Source organism: Rana temporaria, chromosome 6 (genome assembly GCF_905171775.1).
Source record: "Rana temporaria chromosome 6, aRanTem1.1, whole genome shotgun sequence".
Lineage (NCBI taxonomy): Eukaryota > Metazoa > Chordata > Amphibia > Anura > Ranidae > Rana > Rana temporaria.
The window spans coordinates 202,628,722-202,637,969 of record NC_053494.1 but is presented as its reverse complement, the minus strand read 5'-3'; the positions used below and the strand labels follow the sequence as shown (position 1 = coordinate 202,637,969).

General features: G+C 44.2%; 1 protein-coding gene across 2 annotated transcripts in view; it reads left to right on the top strand.

Moving 5' to 3' along the window:
* Window positions 1-305: 305 nt before the first annotated feature.
* ZRANB3 (zinc finger RANBP2-type containing 3) overlaps window positions 306-9,248 on the top strand; it is a 382,760-nt gene continuing 373,817 nt past the window's right edge. For both annotated transcript variants that reach the window (XM_040358099.1, XM_040358098.1), the window contains exon 1: window positions 306-442. The gene's annotated coding sequence lies outside the window, so the exon portion shown is untranslated. The remainder of the gene's footprint in view (window positions 443-9,248) is intronic.

Genomic DNA, 9,248 nt, shown 5'->3' with positions numbered 1-9,248 from the left:
GACAGTACAGTCCGGGGTCACGTCTCTCTCTCTCTATATATATATAATTCATTGTCTCCTCTATCTCTATATATAATATTATCTCCTCTGTGTATAATATTGTCTCCTCTATATATATAATATTATCTCCTCTGTCCTCTATACATATTATATTATCTCCCCTCTCCTCTGTATACAGCGCGCGCTGTGTCTCTTCTCACACCTCCTAGACCGCTGTACACTGAGCCCTAGAGGCGGGGCGATGGGCGGGGCGATGGGCGGAGCTCCGGCAGACAGCTCTCCGATACAGTGTAACGTTGTACAAGCAATTCTCTGAGCGCTGATTGGCGGAAGGCGTCACTTCCGCTCTGCGGGCGCGAACTTTGAATGACGTCACTTTCCCGGAGTTTTGACGTAAAGTGGAATGCTGCTGTCTGTATTCACCTGACCTGGGACTGATCATGTGAGTGAGGAGAGTATGCGGGCTATATAGACTGTCACCATCACCATAGAGAGGAGAGGGGCATTACCTGGGTATAGACTGTCACGATAGAGAGGAGAGGGGCATTACCTGGGTATAGACTGTCACCATAGAGAGGAGAGGGGCATCACCTGTGTATAGACTAGACTGTCACCATAGAGAGGAGAGGGGCATTACCTGGATATAGACTGTCACCATAGAGAGGAGAGGGGCATTACCTGGGTATAGACTGTCACCATAGAGAGGAGAGGGAGCATTGCCTGGGTATAGTGTATAGGAGGAGAGGGGCATTACCTGGGTATAGACTGTCACCATAGAGAGGAGAGGGGCAGTACCTGGGTATAGACTGTCACGATAGAGAGTAGAGGGACATTACCTGGATTTAGACTGTCACCATAGAGAGGAGAGGAGAGGGGCATTACCTGGGTATAGACTGTCACAATAGAGAGGAGAGGGGCATTGCCTGGGTATAGACTGTCACCATAGAGAGGAGAGGGGCATTACCTGGGTATAGACTGACACCATAGAGAGGAGAGGGGCATTACCTGGGTATAGACTGTCACCATAGAGAGGAGAGGGACATTACCTGGATTTAGACTGTCACCATAGAGAGGAGAGGAGAGGGGCATTACCTGGGTATAGACTGTCACCATAGAGAGGAGAGGGAGCATTACCTGGATATAGACTGTCACCATAGAGAGGAGAGGGGAATTGCCTCGGTATAGACTGTCATCATAAAGAGGAGAGGGAGCATTACCTGGGTATAGTGTATAGGAGGAGAGGGGCATTACCTGGATATAGACTGTCACCATAGAGAGGACAGGAGAGGGAGCATTACCTGGGTATAGACTGTCACCATAGAGAGGAGAGGGGCATTACCTGGGTATAGTGTATAGGAGGAGAGGGAGCATTGCCTGGGTATAGACTGTCACTATAGAGAGGAGAGTGGCATTACCTGGATATAGACTTAGGGTTTCCACCTTTTCGTCAAGCCGAACACTTTCGCGACGCACAGCAATTTTTTTGTAGTACACGCTATAGGATTGTAAAATACCTGGGACACCTTTTGGTTTACCCAAAGAGAGGTGCATTAACAGTGGGGGGGAGGACTTAAAGGGCCATGGTTAAATAAAACAAAAGCATTAGTGTTACCATAAAATATGATTTGATTATTAAAAAAAAGTCAGTTAAAATATAAAACTAGCCTACCTTAAAAGTGGACACTGTTAGCCAGTAGAGCAGTGGATGGTGCCAGTAGAGCAGTGGATGGTGCCAGTAGAGCAGTGGATGGTGCCAGTAGAGCAGTGGATGGTGCCAGTAGAGCAGTGGATGGTGCCAGTAGAGCAGTGGATGGTGCCAGTAGAGCAGTGGATGGTGCCAGTAGAGCAGTGGATGGTGCCAGTAGAGCAGTGGATGGTGCCAGTAGAGCAGTGGACGGTGTCAGAAAGGGCAGTGGATGGTGTCAGTAAGACAGTTGACGGTGTCAGTGGGGCAGTGGACGTTGTCAGTTGGGCAGTGGACGGTGTCACCCGGTGAGAACTGCATATATGGATGGTTTATGGGGAGGAGAACTGTATATATGGGGGGACTGTATATATGGATGGTGTATGGGGGGGAACTGTATATATGGGGGGGGGGGCTGAATATATGTATGTATATATGTATGGTGTATGGGGGTGAGAACTATATGGATGGATAGTATATGGGAGGGGGGGCGGCAGAACTGTATGTATAGTGTATGGTGGGGGGAAAGTGGTGAGGACTGTATGTATGTATGTATGTATAGTGTATGGTGGGGGGGAGGTGAGAGTACTGACATACTAACATGGCAAAAACTGACCTTACAAGCTGAGCTCCAGTCTCAGCACGATCTCTGTACACTTTCCAACAGAGCAGCAGGGAATGGGGAGGCTCCGCCTTCAACCCCACCTCCTTGTCTTTTCTGCAGCCAACCAAAGGAGAGTACCTGGCAACATGGAGCCTCTGTGTCCCATCTGCAGCACACAGAGCGGACAGAGGTGCGGGGGGGGGGTTGTGTAGATAGAGAGGTGCTCGTAGTCGCATTCAGGAAGTAGGAGCATAAGTCAAGCGGACCGATCTTGAGATGCACACGGCCGTGGCAGCAGTTTCGGGCACAGGGAGCCACTGACTGGTCTGACGGTCAGAGACCCGGGCACATGTTTCAAAACCCGTACTGTCCGGGTGATTCCCGGACGGGTGGCAACCCAATATAGACTGTCACCATAGAGAGGAGAGGGAGCATTGCCTGGGCATAGACTGTCACCATAGAGCGGAGAGGGAGCATTGCCTGGGTATGGACAGTCACCATAGAAAGGAGAGGGGCATTACCTGGGTATAGACTGCCTCCGTAGAGAGGAGAGGGAGCATTATCTGGGTGTAGTGTATAGGAGGAGAGGGGTGTTACCTGGGTGTAGTGTATAGGAGGAGAGGGGCGTTACCTGGGTGTAGTGTATAGGAGGAGAGGGGCATTATCTGGGTGTAGTGTATAGGAGGAGAGGGGCATTATCTGGGTGTAGTGTATAGGAGGAGAGGGACATTATCTGGGTTTAGTGTATAGGAGGAGAGGGGCATTATCTGGGTATAGTGTATAGGAGGAGAGGGACATTATCTGGGTTTAGTGTATAGGAGGAGAGGGACATTATCTGGGTTTAGTGTATAGGAGGAGAGGGACATTATCTGGGTTTAGGGTATAGGAGGAGAGGGGCATTATCTGGGTTTAGGGTATAGGAGGAGAGGGGCATTATCTGGGTATAGTGTATAGGAGGAGAGGGACATTATCTGGGTTTAGGGTATAGGAGGAGAGGGGCATTATCTGGGTTTAGGGTATAGGAGGAGAGGGGCATTACCTGGGTATAGGAGGAGAGGGGCATTACCTGGGTTTAGGGTATAGGAGGAGAGGGGCATTATCTGGGTTTAGGGTGTAGGAGGAGAGGGGCATTATCTGGGTTTAGGGTATAGGAGGAGAGGGGCATTACCTGGGTATAGGAGGAGAGGGGCATTCTCGTGTATTAGGGTATAGGAGCAGAAGAGCATTATCTGGGTTTAGGGTACAGGAGGAGAGGGGCATTACCTGTGTATAGTGTATAGGAGGAGAGGGGCATTACCTGTGTATAGTGAACAGGAGAAGAGGGGCATTACCTGTGTATAATGAACAGGAGGAGAGGGGCATTACCTGTGTATAGTATAGGGGAAATGGCTTTGCCTGAATACAAGGGGATAGTATAGAGCGGAGATTGCCTAAGTATTTTGGATGAGAGCGCATTTCCTGTGTAGAGGGAAGGAGGTCTTTCTTTGGGGACAGGCTTATAGTACCTGGGAAGAGGGCATTGCTTGGGCATGGGTTGGTAGTATGTGTGGGAGAGGGGAATGGCTTGGTGACAAACTGATAGTGTAGGTCAGTTTGAAAGGGCCAGTTTAATGTCCTTTAGACTTTAGGGGGGCTGGACTGTAGTCAGTAGAAGGAGGATTAGTGCCACATTGTTGGTGTATTTGGGAGGAATAGTGCACCATCATTGGTGTATGTGGGAGGAATAGGGCCCCACCGTTGGTGTCAGTGGGAGGAGTAGTGCACCATCATTGGTGTCAGTGGGAGGAATGGTACCCCGTCGTTGGTGTCAGTGGGAGGAATGGTACCCCGTCGTTGGTGTCAGTGGGAGGAATGGTACCCCGTCGTTGGTGTCAGTGGGAAGAATGGTACCCCGTCGTTGGTGTCAGTGGGAGGAATGGTACCCCGTCGTTGGTGTCAGTGGGAGGAATGGTACCCCGTCGTTGGTGTCAGTGGGAGGAATGGTACCCCGTCGTTGGTGTCAGTGGGAAGAATGGTACCCCGTCGGTGTCAGTGGGAGGAATGGCACTTCAGACCTGTGGGAGGAATTCCCAAGTGTTGGATGAAGGCATGCAAAGGGCTGCACTCAGGCCACAGTTTGGGAACCACTGGTATGGATGAAGGTATTGACTGATAATATTGGGGAGGTAACATTTTTTGGGTACAAACTACCTATATGGAAGGAAACAGTATTTCCTGGGCACATTCAGTATAATGATTACATGGGGGGGGGGGGGGTTCAATGAGTGAAGGGAACCGTGTTTCAAGCTTCCTTTTATAGATGGACGAAACGTGATGAGGGTTTATTGTAGAGATTTACTGGAGTGTATGAAGACTTCCAAATCCTGTAGATTTGGCCTAGGGGCATCATTTTGTCAGGTGATTGGGCATGTGATGGCAGATGAGAGTAGAGAATGGGCATAAGAATTTCAGCATAAAAGGCATGGGAATAATGGGCTATTAAAAAAAAAAAAAAAAAAAGTTCTCTAGGAATAGTGATTGAGTAATAGTAGAAAGAAATGTTTGGACAGCCACACTCTGGAAAATCCTTCTCGGTTGCCTTTTATTGATAAAAGTTTTCAAACGCCACACATCACAGCAAAGATGGGGGCATACAGCTGACGTTTCGCACTACAATCAGTGCTTACTCATAGCTGTGATGTGTGGTGTTTGAAAACTTTTATCAATAAATGGTGATTGAGTATAAGACCATGGCAGGTCCAGTGACTGGGAGAAGTTGGCAGAGCTTATAAAGTGGACATTAAGGGGTTCATTTACTAATACCGGAGCACTCAGAATCTGTGTAGCTTCTAACTTCATCTTGTTCATTAAAGCGGGAGTTCACCCATAAAAACATTTTTACCCTTAGATTGAGGCTCATTTTGTCTAGGGGAGTCGGGTAGTTGTTTTAAAATCTAAGCTGTACTTACCGTTTTAGAGAGCGATCTTCTCCGCCACTTCCGGGTATGGTCTTCGGGACTGGGCGTTCCCATTTTGATTGACAGGCTTCCGACGGTCAAATCTATCGCGTCACGAGTAGCCTGCGCACCGACGTTCGGCTACTTTTGGAAAATCGCGACGCGATGGATGCGACCTTCGGAAGCCTGTCGGAAGACTGTCAATCAAAATAGGAACGCCCAGTCCCGCAGCCCATACCCGGAAGCGGCGGAGAAGATGCATCTCGAAAACGGTAAGTACAGCTTCGATAAAAAAAAAAAATAGCCGATTCCCCTAGACAAAATGAGCATGAATCTAAGATTAAAAAATTATATTTCCGGGTGAACCTCCACTTTAACCTCTTCAGCCCCAGAAGAATTGGCTGCTCAATGACCTGGCCATTTTTTGCGATGCAGCACTGCCACGCTTTAACCGACAATTGCGCGGTCGTGCGACGTGGCACCCGACCCGCAGGGACGTACATGTACGTGCCATTCTGTGGAAGTACATATACATGCGGCGGTCCGCAAGTGGTTAATACTACTGTGTCGAGTAGTGGAATGGTGTGCGGGTTGTCCTCTCTCTGTTGAATTTTGTTATTTAAATGTGATACTGTGTGTGTGTGTATATGTATGCATATGTGTGTGTGTATATGTGTGTGTATATATATATATATATATATATATATATATATATATATATATATATATATATATATATATATATATATATATATATATAGTACTTTTATATGTGAATGTTTTGTGAAATTCTGACTTTGACACATTGTTCCCTGATGGGTATTTTGTTATGTAGAGGAATATGCAAATTTTTCTAATCTGTCCATAATTAAGGAATGGTGTGTCCACTACATGGCCGTTGGATAGTTTTATAAATTAAAATTGATAATGAACCACACATCCTGTGGCTGTAATGTAACCACAGGCCACCGTCTTTTTTTTTTTTTTTCCTGTGGCTCACAAGTGTGGCGGCTCTTGGCGTTGTAGATGGCTCCAGTACGGCAGAGGTTAATGCAATCCTTAACTTAAATGTAATTTTCCTAGTCGCTGTCCTCTTTCATCGCGCTGCAAAATGGACTTCATTCACTCAGGTTCAATAGCAAGGTTTAATGAAGTATTTTTAGCGCATGATCTAGGAGGACGGGTCCCCATTAAATTCCTCCGGGGGTTATGAGCTATTAAACGTGTCTCTGTACCTATAATGAGCAGCGCTTGATTATAATGTCCATTATAGAATTCATCTTCCAATTCCTCCCTGAATTTCGTTCGGGGAGGGAAACGTAGAGAAAGATAGATTCATCTTTCACCAAACAATCCCTCAAGAGGCCAATTTATTTTCCTCAAGCGGAAATATATTCACTTGTAATGTTGTGAATAAAAAAGTGTCGTGAGTGCCGCGATCCGCAGAGCTATTTTTGAATGAATTTATACAGAAGAGGGAGGTAAAGAGAGACGGTGGATTGAGTTCGCTAATAGGTATTGTCACCTCTCAGTTTTCCTTATGGTGTCAAGGGCTTGGTTTTTCGTTACATGCTGCTTTCTGCCCCAAAACGTTGCACAGACATTTACCTGTATGCTTGAACTGCACGATTCTGGCTAAAATGAGAATCGCGTTTTTTTAATTTATTTTTTTGCTTGGAATAAAGATCACGATTCTTGCCATGTAACGTCTTCGTTCACATTATTCAAAAAAATTGGACTAACTTTACTGTTTTTTTTTTATTTAAGTGTATTTTTTCAAATATGAGTTTGAAAAACCGCTGCGCAAATACGGTGTAACATAAATTATTGTGACAACTGCCATTTTATTCTCTGGGGTCTCTGCTAAAAAAATAAAAAAAATAAATAAAAAATAAATAAATAAATATATATATATATATATATATATATATATATATATATATATATATATATATATATATATATATAATCATGTTTAGCAGAAAATAATGATTTTTTTACTTGTAAGCAACAAATGTCAGAAAATGTTTAGCCTTTAAAATTCAAAAGGAAAGAACTGTGTTTAACCATTTAAAGTTTAAATGGTTAAACACAGTTCTTTCCTTTTGATAAAAGAACGAAAAGCTACTTTGTTTCCACTTATTCGAGTGTATAAAAACTTGGCAGGCTGCCTTTTGTTTTTTCAGCTGCGAGAACTCTCTGCGCTTGTTAGAAAGATCGTGAAATGCTGTTTTGAAGATAGGGAAAGGAAAAAGATGGCGATTTCGATTTTTCACGATTAATCGTGCAGCTCTACTGTATGCACATCAAATTTTATCTTTAACACTTGTTACATATTCACTTTCATCCTTACAAGAATGTATCACAATGATTCAAAAAAAGAAAAAAAAAGAATCGAATAACATTCCTGATTTCACTGATGGTGAATATGTAACAGTTGTTGAAGAATTATAAGATCTCATTAAGCAGGGTGGATTTGATTTAAATCACCTCAATTTTAAAACCTAATTTTTTTTTTAAGAACAACTGTCATCTCTGTCCCGCAGCGGCTCCTCTGACCCGCTGTTGACTCACCGACATTCCCATTCACTTTAATGGGACGGCTGGTGATGCGGCAGTGACGCAACAAGTAGAGGGACGTGGCAGCAGAAGGTGAATGGATGACCGTTAACGGGCGCTGCCACGATGGATCTGAATGACAGGTGCTCTTTAAATGTAAGGGCTTACTCTTGCTGGGAGTTAGTCTTTAAAGATTTGCAAACAAAATTAAGGTTTCCTATTTAGAATAATAAGCTGTCAGTTTAGTAAACCAGCGATATCCGAAGCAATTCATACAGTTTGCAGTGTACATACAGTACAGACCAAAAGTTTGGACACACCTTCTCATTCAAAGAGTTTTCTTTATTTTCATGACTATGAAAATTGTAGATTCACACTGAAGGCATGAAAACTATGAAGTAACACATGTGGAATTATACATAACGAAAAAGTGTGACACAACTGAAAATATATTTCATATTCTAGGTTCTTCAAAGTAGCCACCTTTTGCTTTGATTACTGCTTGGCATTCTCTTGGCATTCTCTTGATGAGCTTCAAGAGGTAGTCACTTGGTGCAGCACCCCATCACTCTCCTTCTTGGTCAAATAGCCCTTACACAGCCTGGAGGTGTGTTTGGGGTCATTGTCCTGATGAAAAATAAATGATGATCCAACTAAACGCAAACCGGATGGAATAGCATGCCGCTGCAAGATGCTGTGGTAGCCATGCTGGTTCAGTATGCCTTCAATTTTGAATAAATCCCCAACAGTGTCACCAGCAAAGCACCCCCACATCATCACACCTCCTCCTCCATGCTTCACGGTGGGAACCAGGCATGTAGAGTCCATCCGTTCACCTTTTCTGCGTCGCACAAAGACACGGGGGTTGGAACCAAAGATCTCAAGTTTGGACTCATCAGACCAAAGCACAGATTTCCACTGGTCTAATGTCCATTCCTTGTGTTCTTTATCCCAAACAAGTCTCTTCTGCTTGTTGCCTTTCTTTAGCAGTGGTTTCCTAGCAGATATTCTACCATGAAGGCCTGATTCACACAGTCTCCTCTTACCAGTCCTAGAGATGTGTCTGCTGCAAAAGGTGGAAGAACCTAGAATATGAAATATATTTTCAGTTGTTTCACACTTATTTGTTATGTATAATTCCACATGTGTTACTTCATAGTTTTGATGCCTTCAGTGTGAATCTACAATTTTCATAGTCATGAAAATAAAGAAAACTCTTTGAATGAGAAGGTGTGTCCAAACTTTTGGTCTGTACTGTATATTTTCTAAACAATGGGATAAAGGAATATTCTTCAACTTTGTTTTATCTCATGGTTACTGTGAAATTGTGTGAATGCAGCGCATGTAATCTCAACTTGTAGAGCTTAGATTTATTGAATGAGTTTACCAAAAATGTAAATATTGCAGAATATACAGCCTAGTGCTACATAACTAAGCTCCATTTCTATCCACCCTGATACTTGTT